The 21,532-nt window shown below is 29.1% G+C and overlaps 1 protein-coding gene across 1 annotated transcript in view; it reads left to right on the top strand.

Moving 5' to 3' along the window:
- Positions 1-4,524: 4,524 nt before the first annotated feature.
- LOC129908657 (LIM domain only protein 3) overlaps positions 4,525-21,532 on the top strand; it is a 47,379-nt gene continuing 30,371 nt past the window's right edge. Inside the window, exon 1 of the mRNA XM_055985312.1 lies at positions 4,525-5,297. The gene's annotated coding sequence lies outside the window, so the exon portion shown is untranslated. The remainder of the gene's footprint in view (positions 5,298-21,532) is intronic.

Raw genomic sequence — 21,532 nt, 5'->3', positions numbered from 1 at the left:
GGATTTCAATAGCAGTTAGTGAGTTTTTCCTTTGAACCGACGACAACTTGGAGTCGTCTGTTCATTCCAAAAATTAAGTTTTAAGTTTTTACTGTAAAATATTCTCCAAATCTTCTTTCACTACACTTTTCAGCTGATCAAGATTGTTCTTCGGCATCTCCCAAGCATGTTTTATTGAATTTAAGGGTAGTCATTTCAATGTATTTTAGAGTATCCAAAAATTACGGTAACTTTGATTTTAAATTGCATTGGTAGATATTTTAATATAGACAAATATTTTGGTTTTTCTGTTGTCAGTACTTATTTATTTATTTAATTCGTTAAATACTAACGTTACGTTACGTTGCAAAAAAAAAAAAACAAAAATTCTGACAGTTTTAAGTGTGTTGTAAAACTTTTTACTTAATAACAATACCTTCCAAACATAACTTCAGTTTTTTATTCAACCACTTAAAAAAAATACTTAAAAAATTAACAAAAAAAAAAAAAGAAAAAAAAAAAGAAAATATTTTGAACACTATCATTTAATTAAAAATCAAAGTGCATCAAAAGAATTTCATAACCAAAAAAGAAACAGAAAAAAAAAAACAACAAAACAATGCGAAATAGAAAAAGAAATGACTTCTTTTGGTTTCATTTGGTTGAAATATTTGTATACCTCACAATACAAAAGTTGAAAAACTTTATCAAGAATTCCAATCAAAAGCAAAGGAAATGAAAAAAAAGGTTTAAATAGAATTTCAAAAAAAGAAAAAAAGGATTGAAGGGGCGGGTAACTAAAAACCAAATAAAAGATAAAAAAAAAACAATATTCGATACAACAAAACAAAAAATTCTATTAGAATCCATTGCCATTGTGGATGCAGACAGGTACCTATAGCCAACGGCATTATCTACTTTTTATATCAGGAGAACCATAATAGTTATCAAAAGGATATTGCTCCTCCCACAAGAGGATAGGTCCTTTTCATTAGATAGGGCGTACGCGTTCTTTTCATTCGAGAATCCCCATTCACCTAATATCTCACACCGATTATTTGTACCCGCGCACATGTCATTCTGTCACTCTTGGAGCACCAGAGCCAAAAACCAACAAAAACATGTTATGAACAATTGTTGATTGGAGGGACGCCAAAAATAAACAAACAATATTTATAGGAGAATACTGAGAGATTGATATAGTGAGAGAGGGAGAGAGTAAAAAGCTCAAGAAAATGAGAGAGTACATAGAAAATGGTTTAACTTGTGGAATTGTTTACAAATCTCAATTTGAAAAATCTCTTTTGACACGTGAAATACCACGTGGATACATTGTTTCTCTGCTCACTGGAAAGTTACTCAAACAGAGTTGCCATAGAAGAAAAATAAGAAAAATAAGTATATAATACATTTTTATTCGCAATCAAATTTTAAACAATCAAATCTTAAAGTTGCCATAGAAAAATGATGAAATTAAAAATTTTCTGAGGATTTTTCGAGATCTTTTTGTCAATGTTTAGTCAATGTTTGGTCAACAATTAAAAACGCGGGTACTAAGAGGTGATTAAATTAGACGGTATTAAGAGGGTCACTGTGGTGTATGCGTAACTTTTTTTTTATTGACAAATCTAAATGAAAATTGTTTTATTGTTAAGCTATCAATCACATGTTTTAAACATTCTGTGATCTTTTGAATGGTTTATTTTGTCATGCAACACTGAAAAGCCTTTTCAAGTCTTAATAAAAAAAAAATAATCGAAGTTAAGAAAAGTGGTGATGACTCTTAATTTCCGATATCCTCGTTAATGGTTCAACGAGCGGCGTTTGATAAATTGTGTTTTCTACATGTTTTTAAAACTGTCCGCCCACGGCCACACCCTATTTTCTCGTATACATTTGATTTCTTGTATGTTTCTAAAGTAATTTTGGTTATATTTTCAGTATTCGATATTTTAAGCGAATACAAGGTGAAAGTATTAAGGAAAAATTTAAGGCGTAATTCTTGGATTATTCTAAGAAAAAATGGTTCTACAGGGTCCATCTTTTAAGTTTACATCACTTATTGACAATTAAATAAAACGCATACTTTGGTATACTTTTAATAATATATTCTCTGTTTATACAAATGGTATATCGTCGGTGAAACCAGAAAAGTGTGTAACTCCAAATTTTCTGAAAATTAGATTTGAATGCCATCTGTTAGACAAACCTAATATCTACCGTTCCTTAAACTCAGAATCCCCTTAAAGTTCATAGTTTTTATTTTATTAGCAAATTAGAAAATAAAAACTCATACAAATGCCTTCAAAACGATTTTGTTTTTTAGCTCTCCTATAAAATTTGCTAAAATGGAGTTACACACTTTTCTGGTTTCACCGACGATATGCGAGTACATACGTTGTTAATAACTTTATTTTCATAAAAAAAATTTTAATAAATATTTTTGTTTCTTAAGCTTTCTTACTTAACATTACAAATTTAAAAAAAAAATATTTATATATTACAAAATTCTTTCTGCAAACAAAAATATTATACGTTAAAAAATAAGTTTTGAAAATGAAAATTTTCATGCATTAAATTAATTAATACTCGTCAAATTTGTTACAATTTTGACTATTTGACCATGTATTAACTAATTCAATAATAATATTGATGTTTTTGTAAGAAAAATAGTCAAAATATTTAATGCACACATTTTTTATTTTTTATTTTTTTTTGAGAAATATTTTTATTTTCAATAAAAAAATTTTTTTCATGTGCAATAATTTTTTTTTATGCAAAATATTTTTGTTTGCAATAAATTTTTTTTATTGGAAATTTTTTATTTGCAATTTTTTTTTTAATTCAAAATTTTACGAATATCTTCTAAACGGTTAAAGCAATCAATTTGATGCCTAGGACTTCTTTGAAGAAAAATAGGAATACATCTTGCTAATTTGCTAATAATAAATTTTCAGTGAACTAGAAAATTGTAAAAGTAAAAAATATTTTTATAATTTTTTTAACTTTGACCTCGAATATCTTTCAAATGGTTAGATTAATAAAAAAAGTTGGCAAGACCTTTTTTGCGTGGAGCAATTTGTTTCCTACAACAATATGTCTTGCATGTTTAATTGTTAAAATTTTTAATTTGTTACAAAAAAAAAGATTTTCTTGATTTTCGAACCTCAAATATCTATTGAACGGTTAGATAAAGGAAAACAGTGTATAAGCCTTTTTATGTAAAGCGTTCATTTTCCTACAAGAATATGTAAAGAAATTTGCTAAAAAGTCTTCTTATAAAAAAAAATATTTTTTTTTAGTAGAAGATTGATGTTAAAAATGGAAAATTTCGAAACAAAGGACCTTCCCATTAATATAAAGAGCTCAAATTTTGTGTGTATATTCTAGAGCTGTCTAGCAATCGATTTTTTCGGAGTAAAAAAAAGAATTTCGATTTTTTTGACCCACGTTAATATTTAGGTTTCCCTAGATGGCGATGAAGTTTTTGGATTTTTAGCTTCAAGTTAATTTAATTGTAATTTAGTTTTCTTTTAATTCACTTCTTGCTTTCATACTAGAACAATTTATTTTAATAATTCTACCAGGAGATATCCATTTAACAACCAAGTTTGTCAAGCAAAGCAATGCAACCACAAGCAAGCCAAATTCTTTTCCATGGTTAGGAAAAAAAAAAAAAACAATTTACACTTCGTCATCAAAAATCTTGATATACATCTACCTTATCACAAAAGTTTGCTGCTAACTTTCAAATCATGACAAAGGGAATCTCTTTTTATATATTTTCATTAACAATTTCAAGTGTGTGATTTTTTGCTATCAATAAATTTCAAAGAAAAAAAAAGTCATACCTAATTAATAAATTTATCTAGTTTAAATTAATGTGTCAAAAATTTAATCAATTCTCAAAAAACCTAATCTCTTATTATTTTTTATACGTAGGAATTTTTGTGTTATTCTACATTTCAATCGAAACCGTCTAATAAATTTATTAAAAAAAAAAATCTTTAAATATATCTACATAAGTAATTATTATTAATGATTATGTCTGATTATTATTTTTAAACAAAACAACAAAGAAAAAAAGGTTTAAATTCCACTCAGCCGGCATTCTTTATCAAATAAATTATATCAATCTAAGCTAGCAGTAGCAATTGCTACCCCTTATTCATGTCTTCATTTTGACTTTCCAATAAAACTGGAAGAACTTCTCCCACAGTCTCGAGTTGAATTATTCGAGAAATAAATACCAAGATTCAAATGGAATGTTCTGCTACTGAGTTCAGCTATTCCATTCTATACTACCACGCATGTTGGACTTGTATCATTTTTCTTTCCGTTAACCGCCCTCGAATTCTTCTCTAGAAATCCATTGGAAGTTGCCTGGCGATTGGTGATGTGATGGTGTATCATCCCCTTTGCTCATTAGATTCTCAATTGCTCTGTTTTTTTTTTTGTTGTTGTTGTTGTTTTTATACCCACAATACTATCTCTCTTTCTTGCATCCATCTGCGCCCTCTCGTGGCGGATCAGTAGGAGGAATTTCAGTGTGCTCTGTGTTCACTTTTTGCTGCTGCTCTAGCGTGCAAACGGAATTCAGAATAACCCAACCAATTCATTCGTCGAATAAACGTCGACGCTGTAAGACGGTTTGCCGGAATACGTTCGTTTGCGATACTTTCACCCTGATGTTGTGATTTGATTGAAAATTATTTAAAAAAAATCTCAAAAGTGTTGATTAAACATAATTACAAAAGTAAATTGAATCCAATTTAATGCAAATTTATCTGTGAGATAAAAAGATATAATAGTATCTTTTTGTGTAAATTTTTAAGTTTTACACACCCAACCCAAATTTTATGCCGGTTGAAGTCCTATTTCTTATCCATCGTTATAACCTCAACGCGTTAGTGTGATTATAAAAGTGTGAAACCAATTTGGTATTTATAAACAAATCAGCTAAAGAGTGATTTATTTACTCTTATACCTCTCTGCCCATTCCAATCTGAATTATATACAATATCTTTTTTGGTGAATCCTCTGCTTCTGCTCAAATATTATCAATTTCTTGATTATTTATTCTTGAAATTTGCAAATAGTAAACAAATAAACAAAAAAAAAAATCCAAGCTACGTGATATAAATTAGCGTTAAATTGTAGGTGTATCTTTAAAACTTCTACACAAAAAAATATAAAACACGTTCACCGAGAAATATATCTATTCTATAGTATATAACTTACTGTAGATAGACTTGACTACTTGAGAATATCTTTTTGTGAAAAAGTTCGTCACAATTGTCGCTGAGAGCTCAATATACGTAAGTGGTTACCATAATCTGGTTTATAATTAATATAAAACTTTAATCATATTAAATTGCATTTTTTTTTGCTATACATATGTGAAATCTAATCATAATTATAAATTGTCTGTCTATTTGCATTGGCAACAATGTATCTATTTCTATATGCAGGTGTATCTAATAAATAAATAACAGAAACCGCAAAAAATAAAAAAAACTAATTATACCAGTTCATGTAATTTGTAAATTAATTTCGAGCCAATTAGAAAGTTACAAAAAAAAATAATTAAATTTATAATAAAAATATTCCTACAACACGGTGGCGTTGAAAACAAGTATCTTTTTTAGTTACATATGTATCTAAAAGATGTATGTTGGTATGTTTTGCCATGGCATTTGTGCAGACGTTAATATGCGTGTACGAGTGCTTAAGTTCAGTCTTGAATTTCCTTTAACTATTTATGTATTACTTCTCCGGGTTGGGTCTTGTTGGGGTCGTTAATTAACGAGTTCTCCTTCATTTTCACTCACTGTAACACATTTATTCTGTATTTTTTTCGTTGTTGTTGTTGGTCTATCTGACAAATGCGGGAATGAAAAAAATAATAAATAAATAAACAGAAACAGAAACTCGTTGCACTTTGCGCAAGAGAGGAATTGCTGATGAACTCATCACGCATTCAGATCGAAAATGAATAATTTAATGTAAATGACATGCAAAGATGAAAAATAACGAGACTTTACACAGTACAATTATTTTTATTTTTTTTTTTTTTGTAGCAGTTTACATACGAAAAATGCATTTAATTGCAGGAAAATGTGTTTCATTGTTAAATTTTTACAAAAAAACAAAAAAAAAACTATTATAATTGCTTGTGCGGATGTGGCTTAAGAAAGAAGTCATATTTTTTTTTAACTCTATATCATATATAGAAAACCAAAGAAGCCCTATTCATGGTATACCTAAGTCATGCTTTAAACAAGAATTGTTATTGTTGTTCGCTGTGTTACTGTGACTTGAATTGAACACTTGTCACACAAACGATTTATCGTTTGTTGTATAGAGTTGCTTATTAACTTATATTTATACAGTCAAAGCTCATTTTTTCGGAATTTCTACAGTTTGTTTTAATAAATTTTCTGTGATAAAATGCAAGAAATTCTAAAATTTGATTTTCAAGCCATTTTTTTAATTTTAAACAAATCAAATTGAAGTTTTCCTTTCATTTCCTGGAGTAAAAGATATTCACCCTTACCCAACAACTATCAATTAATAGTTGATAAAAATTAAATATCGATATCTTACTACTGAATTCACAAAATTTTAGATAACGTAGCATGATGCCAATGGTTATTATTGAAGTTTAATTCAAAAATTCTATTGAAAATTTGATTATTTTTTCCATAAGTTAGGTTTTTAAACACCAAATTTTAGTAGTTATTAACAATTAATTTATTATTATCACTAGCAATATGGGTGATTGAGTAACTCCACAATCATGTATTCATTTTGCTAAAAAAGTTTTAATTTTATTTATTTCTTCTTTTATATGCCCAAAAATATCATTCCGGGAACGCTATATTTAAGTCAAAGTGAACTTCTAATACTTAAACCATAATCTTCAAAATTCTAATGAATTAAAGGAAAAACATTTTTTTAACACACTCATTAGGTAGGTACCTATCAATTTTGTAAACTGTTATATTTTTTTTATTCGATTATAGTTTACTTAATTGTTTGAACTTACAATTTTTGCACGAGTTCGGAACAATCTCATTCTATGGGTTCTATGGTGAATTTTCAGGGAAATTGTATTTGCTTTGAAATATCTTATTCCTCTGGAATTGGATAATGGAACAAAAAATTGTATGTATTGACAGATTTTTTTCATTGAAATTTGTTTGTGGATACCAATAAATTCCTAGGGAAAACTTTGAGGATCATTCGTTTCAATGTTTGAAATAAGAGAACATTTTTAACTATAACGATATCACGATATGAGGGCAGTGTTTTTGTTTCTTATTGCTTCTCAAAAATATTCTTTATCTAATAAGTACCTTGTTGGAGCTCCTTTTGCTTTTTATCTCCAGATAAACATCTCCCAGCCCATCACACCTTCAGTTTTGGGGGAGATCCGTATGATGAATTCAGAGTTTCCTCCGATTCCTCCGAATAGTATCATTGTTCCATATTGTTCTAGCTCCGAAGACCAGAGCAATGGTTTTTTCTTGTTTTTTTTTACCGACTTCCAAAAAGGAGGAGGTATTTAATTCGTCTGTATTTTTTTTTTTTTTTTTTTATGTTTGTTACCGCATAACTTTGGACTGAGTGAACCAATTTTGATAATTCTTTTTGTATTGGCTAGCTGGTGGCTGCAGTGTGGTCCCATTTTAATTTCGTTCACTTTTTGCCATAGGAACTATTTTAAAAACCATAAAACCTAGTTTTCATCCATGGAAGTCGGTTTTGTTTTTTTGCTAAAAATGATTATTTAGCTTTCACGTGTCTTAAACTCACTCAGCTTGATTAAAATTAGTTTCCTTTTACTTTTCATGTAGCTCAACACTTGAAAAATTACAGAGAAAAAAATATTGGCTTTGCACTGCAAACTTATTTTTCACATTTTTTTTTTTTTTTCACTAAACTGCTTCGGTTCGTTTTTACGACTCACGAGACCAATGCACCTCTTAATTATAATAAAATTTACTTTTATGCAGTATATGATCGATATTTTACTATTCTTAGCACCCTTAACTCTCTTAAATTTTAAGAGCTGTGACCAGAAATGGTAGTAAAATATTTGAACATAATTTTTGAACAGCACTGTATAAATTAAATTTTCTTTTATGTTACGGCCATATTATTCACTAGTTTAAAAATACATCTGGATGTAAAGAAATTTAAATCCAAAAAATATATCCAAATCCATAATATTCACTACTTAAATCCAATCTTTAATCCAATTTTTTAAATCCAATCTTGTTAAATCCAAATAACTTTAAACTATTCTCTGGAGGTCTGTTTCATTTTATAAATCCAGATGTAAAATTCATTTTCAATGTGTTCAGTTGTTTCTTCAAGTATTTTGAAAAGTATTAAGATAAAGCAAATTATTCGCAATTTATTGAGAATCGCAAAAAATCCGTGGATATATGAAATTCGGATTTGAACGATTGGATTAAAAAATCCAGATCCAATAATATGGCCGTTAGTTAGGAGTTATTTGCTTTTTCACTCTAAGCCGACGATATTTCTATTTAGAGAACTTTGACTGTAAATACAATGGGTTGGTCAACTCTATGGTAACTTGCGCCCATTTTTACTACAACGAGTTTATGAATAGACTTTTATCCTTGAAACGACTCTTAGTAAAAAATAATAAAAAAAAAATAGGTGTCCATTGCCCATACTATTTATTCTTGTTTGGTATTAAGGTATCTCATGTCAATAATAATAGATTCAAGGAATAATAAATTTGTATCATATTTATCACATCAGAAAAGGTCGTTAAGAATATTAAGTTACATTTATGTTGTTTGTGTTTTTTTTTTTTCTTGAAATCTCATTTTCTTTTTGATGATTATTTCTTGATTACAATGCAAATACTTTTGCTGTTTAATTTCTGAAAAGATATACCTAATTGCATCAGTTCAGCTTGAAAGTTTTTTATTTTCTTGTTTTGTGAATCATATAAATACCAACTATTTAATATTTAATTAAGAAATTACTTTGAGTGAGAATTAAATTAAAGAAAGAAAGAAGTTGGGTAAATGACGAAATTTTTGAACTTTGTCAGCTTATAAATTCTAGGTGGTTTGAACAAACCACATGTTTTATACATTGCTGAAAAGGTCTAAATGTCTTCTATCCACTGTAAAGAAATTTAAAATGGGTACAAATTTGATGAAGCTAGATTGTTTCAATGGGTAAAGGTCCAAAAAACGGTTTTTTTTTGGCCCAAACTCTAGATTTTGGGGGTGTTACGGAGTTTTTAAATACCGTTTCTTAATCAGTGAAACTAGCTCGTGACAGGTCTCCGCCCGCGTATATTTTAAAATCTTGTTTTTGCTGTATCGCAAACTTCGTTAAAAAAGTAAAGGGACTTATGAGAATTGAGAACGTGTTTTATAAGGGCGACAGACATAATCCCGAAATTTTTAATCCAGAAATCCCAGAATCTCAAAAATCCAGAAACCCAGAATCTCCAAAATTAAACAGTTATATTGTTTTTTTTTTAATGTGTTTACTTCATAACCTCATACTTAAGATTTTTATTCTAAAATCGTTATCCCGAAAAATTATTAAAAATGAAAAATTTATATAATTTTTCGGGATTTTGGGTTTTCGGTATTTCGGTTTTCGGAATTTTGACCCCAATCCGTTTTGTAAATCAGTAATGTTGAATTTTAAAACAAAATATCAGTACCTACCGTGGCAAAAAAACTAAGTTTTTATTTCATAATAACAAAATAGAACCAAAAATGATTCTAAGATATTTATGACAAATAAAATAGATCCAAAAAACTCACTTTCATAAGAGAATTAGGCTACATATTTACTTTAAGTCAATTTTATTTTTTTTTGCTTCTTGTTTACCCCTAAACAAGCACATTCACAAATAATTCAAATGAAATCAATTTGTAGTTTTCAATAATGTCTAATCGCCCGCATGCATTTATAGGTACAATGTACAAACAAATAACAAAACTGAATGCACTGCATAATTAATCAATTAATTTCCATAACACATTCCCCATACAAACTAATTACATTGCAATTACTACTAATAATGCGCTCAAGAAAGTTGTGTAGTTAATTATAAGTTTATGCAAAAAAAAAAAAAAATAATAAACTCAGACAACTAACTTTAAGAGGGTAGGGTACATTGCATTTGCTATCGCTATATTCGGAAAGTCGTTAATTTTAAATTAATTGTTTTTCTCCTTATTTTTCGTTTTTATTATTTTTTTTTGTTGTTCATTTTTCAATGCAACTTTATTCCAGTTTCTACTTATTTGATAAGTTAATTCGTTTCATTAAAATGCTGGTTGGTTTTATTTTATTTTTTTTATAATGGTTTTTTTATGTAATTCAATCAATGTATATGTACATGCATTTGTTTGTGAAAATGCTAATTTAGGTTTTCTTTTAAGTAAATTACAAACATGGATATAGGATATAAATATATGAAGGTTCGGACGAATTTTATTTTTAATGACCTGATGTAGATTTAAGTTAAAATAATGAATATTTTTTTCAAAAATAAATTATATTTTGTGTATTTATTTTTTTTATAGTTTGCTAGGAAATGTATGATGAATAAAAATTTATTGCTTATAATAAAATGAATAATAAATTAAAAGTTAATTATCCTTTAGTGCATTTTTAAACAGAAAAATATATAACCAAAGTTAAAATAGAGTTTTTGATTTATTTTTGTTACTTCATCATAATGATGCAATCACTCATAAATAAATTTGTTATTACAGAAGAGCTTTAAAATCATAAATAGTTTTATGGCTATCATAGAAATTTATAATTTTTTAATACATAGGTAAGCTTTATAAAATAAGTGTTTTTTTTTAAATCCCTCTCGAAATCTTACAAATCGTTAATATAAAAATAAAATTAAAAAAAGTCAAATGCATTCAATTTAGTAATTTTACTGATGCAAGTGTTGTTAATCTACTAAATTTAATAATCGTTTGTATGAGTTCTCTAATTGTTTCTATGGCCAGAACCAAAAATTGAATTGGAACTACACTGCAGCTTTCCAATACAAAAAGAATTATCAAATTTGGTTCACTCAGTCCAAAGTTATGAGGTAACAAACAATAAAAATACACCACGATCACCTTTACCCTTTAGAGGTGATATAGATACTACTTATAACTCATAGTATATTTATTTAGTACAGCTAAATACTAGCTTCAATTTACATTAATTTACAAATTTTAACAAAACATTATAATTAGGTATAAATTACAAAATCGAGTAAAAATTTGATTGAAATTTAGGAGATAAATTAAGTGATTGGTCAAATAAATTATGAAATCTATTATTGAAAACATTAAATAAACTGAACATTACATTTAAAGGAGAAAAACGTTCGTAATTGGTACGATAGTTTGAGATTAATATACTATTGGGGACATTTCTGAAATTGCGTTGAGGAATATTAAAATTAATGCGAGACATTAATTAATTTTACAATGAACGAAAAACATAAATAAGACCTTCTATTCTGAAGACAAGGCATGTCAATAAGTTTGAGCCTGTCTATGTATGGGGGGAGGTTGTAAGGGTTGTCCTATCCTAAGCCTCTTAAGGCAAACCGCAAAAACCTTTTTTGAACTCGTTCTAGCCTCGCTATGTGACACTCATAATGAGGTGACCAAACCTGACAAGCGTACTCTAGGATGGGTCTAACAAAAGTTACAAATAGCTGTTTTGCAATAAAAGGATCGGAAAACTGACGTGACTCTCTCTTAATCCAACCGAGAAGCGAATTGGCTTTATTGCTTATGGAATTGATGTGTTCAATAAACTCCAGTTTAGGATCAAATAAGACACCAAGAACAGAAACTTGACTTACGTTCGACAAGGAAACTCCATTTAACAAATAATTGAAAGGAATTTTAGATAGTTTTCTCGTAAGACTCATAAAATTACATTTATTGGAATTAAGAAGCAAACAATTACGAACACACCAATCGAAAAATGAGTTAAGGTCACATTGCAACATTTCACAATCACGAACATTAGACACAGTTTTAAAGATTGTAACATCATCCGCATAAATAAGGCAATTCGAATGTTTCAAGACGGATGGTAAGTCATTTATGAATATTATAAAAAGTATAGGGCCTAAATGGCTGCCTTGCGGTATTCCAGAGTTAACACTAAAGTATTTTGATGGACAACCATTGAAAAGCACCGAGTATGATCTATTTAATAAATAAGATTGAAGCCACTTAACAAAGTTTAACTACTCATGAGTAGAAATCTAGTACTACCAACTACAGATTCCTATCTACTCGCGCAGAAGATCATGAGTTAATTTTTGAACTAGATCTACAAATTAATACTCATAAGTACATAGTCTACCAACTCCAAAGAAACGCGGCTGAAATCAACGCAATTCGTATCTAATTTCACCGAATAGCATTTGCAGATATAATAGATGGTAGTGGTAGTACAGTACTAGATTAGTATTTCGATCTTTTGATGGGTACTTTGTCACGCCCAAAAACAAAACAATTGAGTTTCTTAACAGCAGAGTATTGTCATTACTGCTTTTAGAAGTAGGGGTGTGCTAAAGAGCGATTTTTAAGGAGCATTGAGCAGTATATAAAAAGAGCAGCTACTAATAGTTGCTATTTAATCACTCTTTAAATAGCAGTTAACGCCGCAAGTTACTCTTTAAATATCTTCCTGATTTGAAATATGATTGAAAATATCTATGGAATAAAAAATAAATTGAAAAAGTGACCATTTCCGAATTTTTTCATAAGAAATAACTCCTTGAAAGCCTGCGCTGAAACAATGGTTAATGGTATTTCAATTTGATCTACTCTGTTTCGTCATCATCATAGTAAAATTTACTTTACATCTTTGCTTTTTTCAACGTTAATCAAATCATTAGATATGAAGAACAGAATGCTCACAAAAAAAGCTGGCTGGGAACTGAGCAGTGATATTGATGAGCAATCGCAACTATTCTCTGCTCTGTAGAAGAGCACAGTTATTGAAAGTAGCTATCGCAATAGAAGCCTCAGCAATACTTAAAAGTCTATATATTGGATGATGAAAAGCATAATGGATGCATTCCACATTATTTTTAAATTCAGAATGTACTATAGGAGTACATTTACTTCTTCTTCTACTCTTGCAATATAAATGCTCTTTAAAAAAAATTTATTGTGGGGGACTTTAGGACTAGTATACAGAGGGTAAAATTCTGCGTCGATACCAATCGTACAAAATTCATAAATTAATTTTTCTGACCCTTTCGGTACTAGACTTTCTATCTTTTCTTGAGTAGTTTTTAGTAAACCTTAATATAGAAGATGACTGATGTCTCCGACAAATGCAATCTGCTGAAATTTCTTCAAACGAGGTTGCCTGCAAACGTAAAAAGAAATAAAGTAGATTTTTAGGGTTGGGGTCAAAATTCTGCCATCAAAATTCTGCTTTTTAAAATTCTGTTTTTCAAAATTCAGCTTTTCATATAACTCTGTTTTACAAATTTCTGCCAAAAATTAAAAAAGGGTTTGCAAAATGTTAAAAAGCGGGCGCTTTTTTAATTTTTGCAGAATTTTGAGTTTACTTACTTACAGTACCTACTTTGTCAATTTTTTGTAATATTCATATTTTTTTGATAAATCAATAAATTTAAAAACATTGAGAAAAGGCTTTTAATGATAAATATCTTCGAAAAATAATAATTGAACATTATTAAATTAGTCAAATAAAAATTTATATTCAAAACATTAAATAAGGAAAGAAATATACACTATCACACAACATCATTTTTAGTTTTCAACGTTATACTCGTATAATTGTGATGGGTTATGGTACTCTAAGCAGTTTGAAAATTTTTTTGATGGTTAAACAGCAAGCAGTTTAGAAAATACTAAACTAAAAAAACATTAATGAGGTGTATTTTGGTATAGTAAACGCATATGCCATGAAAAAAAAAGCAGAATTAGCAGAATTTTTTTTTGTTAAAAAAAATGCTTGCAGAATTTTGGAAAGCAGAATTTTGAAAGACAATACAAAAAAGAAGAATTTTGAAAAACAGAATTTTTTTTGAAAAAAAGCAGAATTTTGTAAATCAGAATTTTGAAGTCAGAATTTCAACCCGCTCCCAGATTTTTATGTACGTGATGGAAGATTTGTCGGTACGTGAAAGCAGATTTCTCAGTACCTTCGTTATATATTTATTACGGACATCTTAAAAAATAGTGGCAACTCTGATTTATTTCAAAATCAACTGTAATAAAAGTTTTCATTTGTTTGTTTTTAAACAATGGTTTCTTACGAAATATTTTCAAAAATATAACATTTTTCTTCCTATAAAAGTGTTTAAGAACTTGTTTTCCAAATAAAAATAATTTTTTAGTATATCAATATTTCAAAGAAAACTTGAAGAAAATATAAATCACTGCGACAGATTGAATCAACGAAAGAAAAAAAAAAAAAAAGGGTTGCTAAAAGGCACAACAATATAAGGATGTTTTATAACACCCATTATTGTTATGTTAACAGAGCCATTCACACCCCCATAAAATGTAACGAGATTCCCTCGGTAGTAGACATACGCCTGATTTAACAGAAAAAAAAAAAAAAAATACAAACCATGAAAGCTTCTTACAGCAGTTCTTTTTTTTATTTCTGTTTCGCTTAAGGGAGTAGTGATTTAAGTGCAAACAGGTTTGTAATGTTTAAAGATTCCCATACCTTTGTAGCAAGGAAAAGGATATTTTTTATTGACTCATATTTTTTCCTGATTTGATGTTAACAGTTCTTAACAGCTTCGAATATTTGTAGAAAATTAAGACTTATTTTTCTTAATATTTGATATTGGGTTGATTGAAATAATGGTTAAATTTTCTTTATGAAAGTGTTATACAAAATCAGTGTTATACACTTTTTAGTCAATTGAAGATCATAACAATTTTACCCTACAAGAACAATTTTGTTGAACTATTAATGTGCTTTTTATGTAAGAAATACATTTCTTTTAAAAGATTCAACTGATTTCAACGAGATTTTGTACAGTAAAACCCGCTTAAGAGAAATCCCCGAAAATCTTTTTCATTTAAAGGAGGTTCGTTTAAAAGAAAACAAGAAAACCCGCTTAAGTAAAAGAGAAATTGTGACATTTTGCCATCTCACTTAAGCGGGTTTGATTCTATAAGACAGAAAGATATGCATTTCATGATCAAGTCGGATAGTTCAAATTTGTTTTTGTTTAAAAATAATCACAACAAAAAAAAAATTATAATACTTCGTTCAGCTCTCAATTATGACTATCTGTTTTTTCTTTTAATTAACACCAAGCTCATTACAATTGCTAAACTACTAATCGATAGGGGCGCGAGAGGTTGTTAACTAGCACAAAGTCGCGCCCCTCATGCGCCCATTAAAAGCCGATTGTGTGTTGTTATTCACACTTTAACACGATTCTTGTTTACAAAAACGAAAACAACATTTTCCCTTTTCATTTCGTTGATCTAAAAAAAAAATAAAAACTTTAAAAATAAAAAAAAAATAAAAAAAATCTGGATTAAAATGTTTTCTTTAATTACATTGAGATTAAAATTTTAAAATGCAAACACTGCCTGGGCATGTGAATTTCTAAAAAAAAAAAAACAACCAAAACTATCAGATAACGAGGCTGATTCCATGTTTTTTGTTGTTTTTGTTTTTTCTTTTTTTCTTTTAATTTAAATGCAAAACCTCAAGAATTCCGTTCATTCGTTCATTTATAATCATTGGATCCCACGCAAGTAGTCTGTCTGAAAGCTGCACTAACTCTACTATTTCCCCTGCTCTCTTGTTGTTGCCCTCATAAATTTGTCTCATCTGGCAGTCAACATGTCACTTAAGCGACTGTCACTGCCGCCAAACGTATATGTGACACATTGCTTCCCATTAGCGAACAGCATAATTACTGCGCTTAAGAGTTTCATTTCATTCTTTTTTTTTGTCCAGTTCCAGAAGCATTGCTCTGCTATACTCGCGTACTATTAAACTCGTCGTACCTCGAAGTCGTCTGACGTCGTCTCCCGTCCGTCCTCTCGCACGTCCGTCATATGAATGCGCGATGTGGTGGAAAATCCAAAAACCAAACAGAACAGATCTGTTCTGAACGCAGATACTGTATTTTTGTTTTTTAGTTTTATTTTGTATCTTTTGCTTCTTTATAAATTATTCTACCAGCTATACATTTATGTTACATAAATTGTGAGATGAAGTTCTTCTTGCTTGCTTGCCACACTCGTCGAATTAAGCAGAGAACTTGCAGATTTTTTTAGTCGTCTTTGGTTGAAGTATTTATTTTTTGTGTTTTTTTTTGTATTAATTTTTTTGTTGAATTGTAAATAGTAATTAACGAAGACACATTGTCTTTAAGATGGCATTTTAGTATGCCGTTTAGAGTTGAAAGCAAAGAAACGATAGGGGAGAATGAGGATAAATTGAGTAGTTGTCTGATAGCAAAAAAAAAAACCTTTTATGCGGGCTTCTACTTCATTGGACATTGCGGAAAAGTATAGGTTTTTTAGAGCTCTTTTTTTCACGAAAGACAGTCGAATTATAGCCGAAAAATCATTTCAGGAACGCATACATGACTCAAAAACGGAAGTTCAATGTACCAAACCCATGAAAAATTATAAAATTTATGCACAATCATTTTCAAGCACCTTAAATGCTTTAATTTTTGTTAAATGTTCATATCTGTTAAAACAAAAACTCTCCAAAAAATTTGTCGTTTTGTGAACGCACCCAAAAAATGTTACCATACATTTTTCTCATTTTATTCAATTTTTTTTTAGGTTTGCCATAATGCTTGTCAAAAGGAAACCATAAAATTATTTTCTCTGAAAAACATTTATATAAAATGGCTGAAAGTTGCCCATTATCCCCTATCTGTATGCTTATACGGAATTACATGTCGCAAGCAAATGAAGATAAAACAAATTCTCATGACAAGTTTCATAAAGGATGAGCGATTTATTAATGCATGATGACTGCGGTGAAGACTTTTTTTTGTTATTTAAAAAAAGATTGGCGCTATAGGTACAAAATTTTGTATTTACTTGGTTTTTATTTTAGTTTTTTTTTTTTCTAAAAGAAAACTGGAAAGATTTAAATTTGCTTTTCCTTATCGGTTGTTTGTATTAAATATAATTTTTAGCAAGTTATATCTGTAACACTGGTTTATAATCAGGAAGAGATGACTAAACCGCAATTCATATTTTTTTTTATTATTTTAGTTAATTAAGACTGATTGAATTTTATTTATTTATAACTGGAATAAAAATTAAAATAAATTTGAAAAATAACGAAGAGAGAAATTTTTGAACTTTATTTACATTCTTACAAAAAAAAAATTGTGTTTATTTGTATAAAAGAAAAAGTAACTACTTTAAATAGATATAATAGAAAATTATTAATAAATAAAAATTAATAAACGCCTAGAAATCAAATTACGCAAAAAAAAAGAAAATTTCTTTATCTGTCAATTTAAAAATTGATAGCCATTTTAATTTGAAACTCACAAAAGCTGAATCGCAATCTCATTTATTTGGGATTTTGTTTTGTCTGAAAAATGAGTTTATGTTATTGTTGCTATTTTGTTTGCCTCCAATTTTTTCTCGTCAATAAAACTCAACTTAATTTTCAATTGCAATATGTATAAAAAAAGAGGATAATGTGAACACCGTCCCAATACTTTAAACCTCTGCTGTCAAACTGTTTTATAGAAAACCTATTTGTTTAGATTATTCTCTGACTTCTTCTGCTCTGTACATGTACCTGTTTCTTTCTTTACTTAATAAAAGAATAAAACGATGGTTTGAAGATGATAATTATTTAAAAAAAAGTCATAATAAAGTCATTCTCGATTTAAAATGATTTGCTATATTTTGTTTTACATGCTTTTAAAAATTTTATATATTTATTTTTTCCAGTAAACAAAAAAATACTGGCATTTATAGAATTACTCAAGATTAAGTTGAAAATTAAATAAAGTCGTAAATTGAGTCATGATATCTTTTAAACAAATAGCACATGTGTTTGATTAAATAAAAACAAAAAAAAAATATCCTACTTAAGTTGGATTCAAATAGGTGTGGAGGTCTGACAGGTTCATTATATTTTTATGAAATCTTAACTTGATTTAATATACATATGTAGGTGCCTAGATTGTCAAATGTCCAATAAAATTAGTCATGATAAGAAAAATGCGTTGTTTTACTTAAATAATTATTATTGTCTTATTTATTTAAAATAATAAGCATTTTATAGCTGAATGTAGGTTTGTAACTGATTTAAAATTATGAGCCAAATAAACCAATTATTTTAATGCAACTGCTGTTCAATATTGACATTTGACTTATAATGCATTAACGATCAAAGTGACGTTAACAATAGGGCTTTTAAGCAAGAAGTGCTCAAATGTCAAACTGTCCACTTTGATGAAACTGACATTTGTTTTTTTCTATTAGAAAGCATCTCTGGGAACTATAAAGTTATGTTTTTTTTTTTAACAAAAAAATCAATTTAACAAGAGTCCTTAAACAGTCAGCAACAATTTAGTTAATACATTCATACGAAAATTAATTAAAAACGCGTGTTTTACTTACTTAAAAAAAATATATCTGTCATGTTCACCAAAGTGGGAGTTGTCAGATTTGCATTTGACAGATTCGCTTACATCCATATTGTTAGAGTCGTTAAACTCCTATGTTCTGACATCGAACAAACCTAAAATTAGCCGCGTTCATGTTCACGTTTAAGTAATCTTGAATGAACATTTAAGGAAATCAAAAGGGGACTTTTACTCGTCCAAATTACATTGACCTTAAATGAACAATGTTTCTAAAAATTCAATTGCTTTTTATGTACTTACTTAGAAATTCTGGGTAAATCCTTATAATAGCTGAGATCTCAGACACTTGAATGGACACACTTACTTTAATGGATTCCAAATATTCTTTCAAACTTCATTATTCTATCATTAAACGTTTGTATAGTTAACTATACTGATTGGTTGTAGGAACTCTTACTTGTAAAAAGTAAACATTAACATTATCCATCTGTTTGTTAATATTCTTCTTCACCTTTTTTTTGCAACAAATTCTACTGAACGCACTCCATCACCATCATCCAACACGCTATTTAATATTTGTTTTCACAAAATGTCAAAAATTTCAAAACACTAGTGTCAAGATTTGAGTACCTGACATGTAACAGGTACCCTACATACATATAGACAAACAATAATTTTCCACTGTGTGGTGTTGTTTCTTTTCCAAATATTTACTCGGCAAACACAAAGTCGAGACTCCCTTGTGTTTATACGACACATAAAACCTATGCAAAGCAATCTCTATACTCGACTTCCCATCATCATCAGCGCATACCTATAGGTCTTACTATTGGATGCAGGGTGCGAACTGAAATGTTTTCTAAATTCTGAAAAGAGCGAGCTCTGTTTGATTTGAATATAGAAAAACGAACCAAAACAATACTACTGTGTGTAATCCCAGACATATTTCGATGGCGGAAGAAATACCTTACCTATTCGAAATCACAATAAATTTTATATTCATTAAAACTGGTGTGTTTTTGTTGTTGTTGTTGCTCTTAGACTTGAACGTGGTGCTTTTTTGAAAGGGCTCCACTGTGGGGGCCACCCGCCGCCACTAGTAAGTAAAGTAGTAGCTGGTATAAACAGATACTATATCGCACTCTATGACTCTCTGGGTACACTTCAAACGAATTTTCACAGCAAAGGAATGTGATTTCACACTTTGCCACAATTAATTAATTGCCACAGCCATTACTAAGCGAACTGACAACAGCGATGATGCTGCTATAGTGCATAAAAACAAAAGCGAAACGAATTCATTTCGTGAGTGTTATTTTATCTAAAAATATATATTTATCTGTCTGATAATGATGAAGTTTATCGTTTAGGATTTTTTTTGTGATTTATTTTAGGGGGTCAGTCTTGGGTTTTTAAAAAAGTTAACCTTTGAGACAGGATAAGTAGTATTGCAAAACATCATAGAGCTCCCAACTTACAATTTCAGCTTCGATAAAGGTATAACCGAAGCTACATTTCAGCTTCAGTAAAACTTTAGTAAGGTTGTTGGGCATGGAAAAAGGAGAATGTTATACAAGTTAGACCGTTTATAACAATGTACTTATAAGGCCTATAAGAAGCTTAACTGAAGTTTTAAGATTTGACGCATAGTCTCGGAAGAGCTTGTATAGCTCTTAATACAGGTCTTATCGAAATTATGTACTGAATTATGTACTGAAATTATAAACTGAAAATTATTGTTAATCTCCGCCTCACCTGAGAATTCATTATACTTTTAGTGGTATACCAACAAAACAAACTATAATCGTATATTAAATTCCATGATAAAATTTCATTCTGCCTATTTTGAAGTTAAACTGATTTTCCGGATTTTGTACATATTGGAAATTTACTTTTTGACAAGATTGTCGAAAGGGATTAAGTAGCGATCTTAGCACCATCTAGTTCTAATAATTGTTTCTTTAAGTGAGAAGTAAAACTTCAACTGCCAATTATTGCATTGGTCAATTCAATTAATCATTTCAAAACAATGAAACTGTTATAATTTGTATAAAAGAGAAAAGCGAAAAGGTTTTACAAAAAAAAAATAACAAAGCCACGCATGTTATAACAAATGTAATAACAGGAATCCAAGGCAATTCGGTTTTTGGAGTAAAGACATATTCAAATACACTGGTATAACTGCTATATATAACTGTTATACTGTTATACTCTTCAGTTTTTTAATTTATCTGCATTCTTTCTTAAAGTCGGCAGCCTGAAAATAAGTTTTAAATATAAAAGAAAGTGTTATCAGCTTTTCCAAACCATCTAATTGACATTTGATACTGGGTGAAAATGTAATCGTATTTATATTATCTCTTCCATGCAAAAAATAACGAAATTAAGAACACAAATTACAATTTCATCTAATTTTTGGAATTCATTTTCGTACAGAGCAAGTACACGAGACCCAATTTGGTATTTAAATTTCTCCGTGACAGCACTTGGACGACTGGATGGATTATGCACAAGCAAACATAGAAATAAATACAAGGGAAGCTTTTTTTGTGACATGTTATCTGTGTCCAACCAATTGTTTATGGCATCCATACTTCCATCGCCATACGTACTCTCAAAGGGGTTTTATTAAATTAGAAAATTTATAAGATTGAAAATTCACATTTAATTTAGGGTGTGCAGTAGCGAGCAAAAGAATATGGAAAGAGACTACAAGCAAATGTATAGCTGTCATATAAGTATGAAAGAGAATTGAATTTCTAGAGCGTGTGTGTGTTTTCGTTTTAAATAATTATAACCATCATCATCTTTTGTATTAAAAGTGACAAGTGAAAACTGTTTGTGACAGTTGATATTGAAGTAGTGTAGCAAAGCTCTTTTGAGTGGGTTTTAATTTTATGAAGGTTTTTGTGA

Source organism: Episyrphus balteatus, chromosome 2, assembly GCF_945859705.1.
Source record: "Episyrphus balteatus chromosome 2, idEpiBalt1.1, whole genome shotgun sequence".
Classification (NCBI taxonomy): Eukaryota; Metazoa; Arthropoda; class Insecta; order Diptera; family Syrphidae; genus Episyrphus; species Episyrphus balteatus.
Note: the sequence above shows the minus strand (reverse complement) of the source record. Positions and strands in the feature narration are given on the sequence as shown.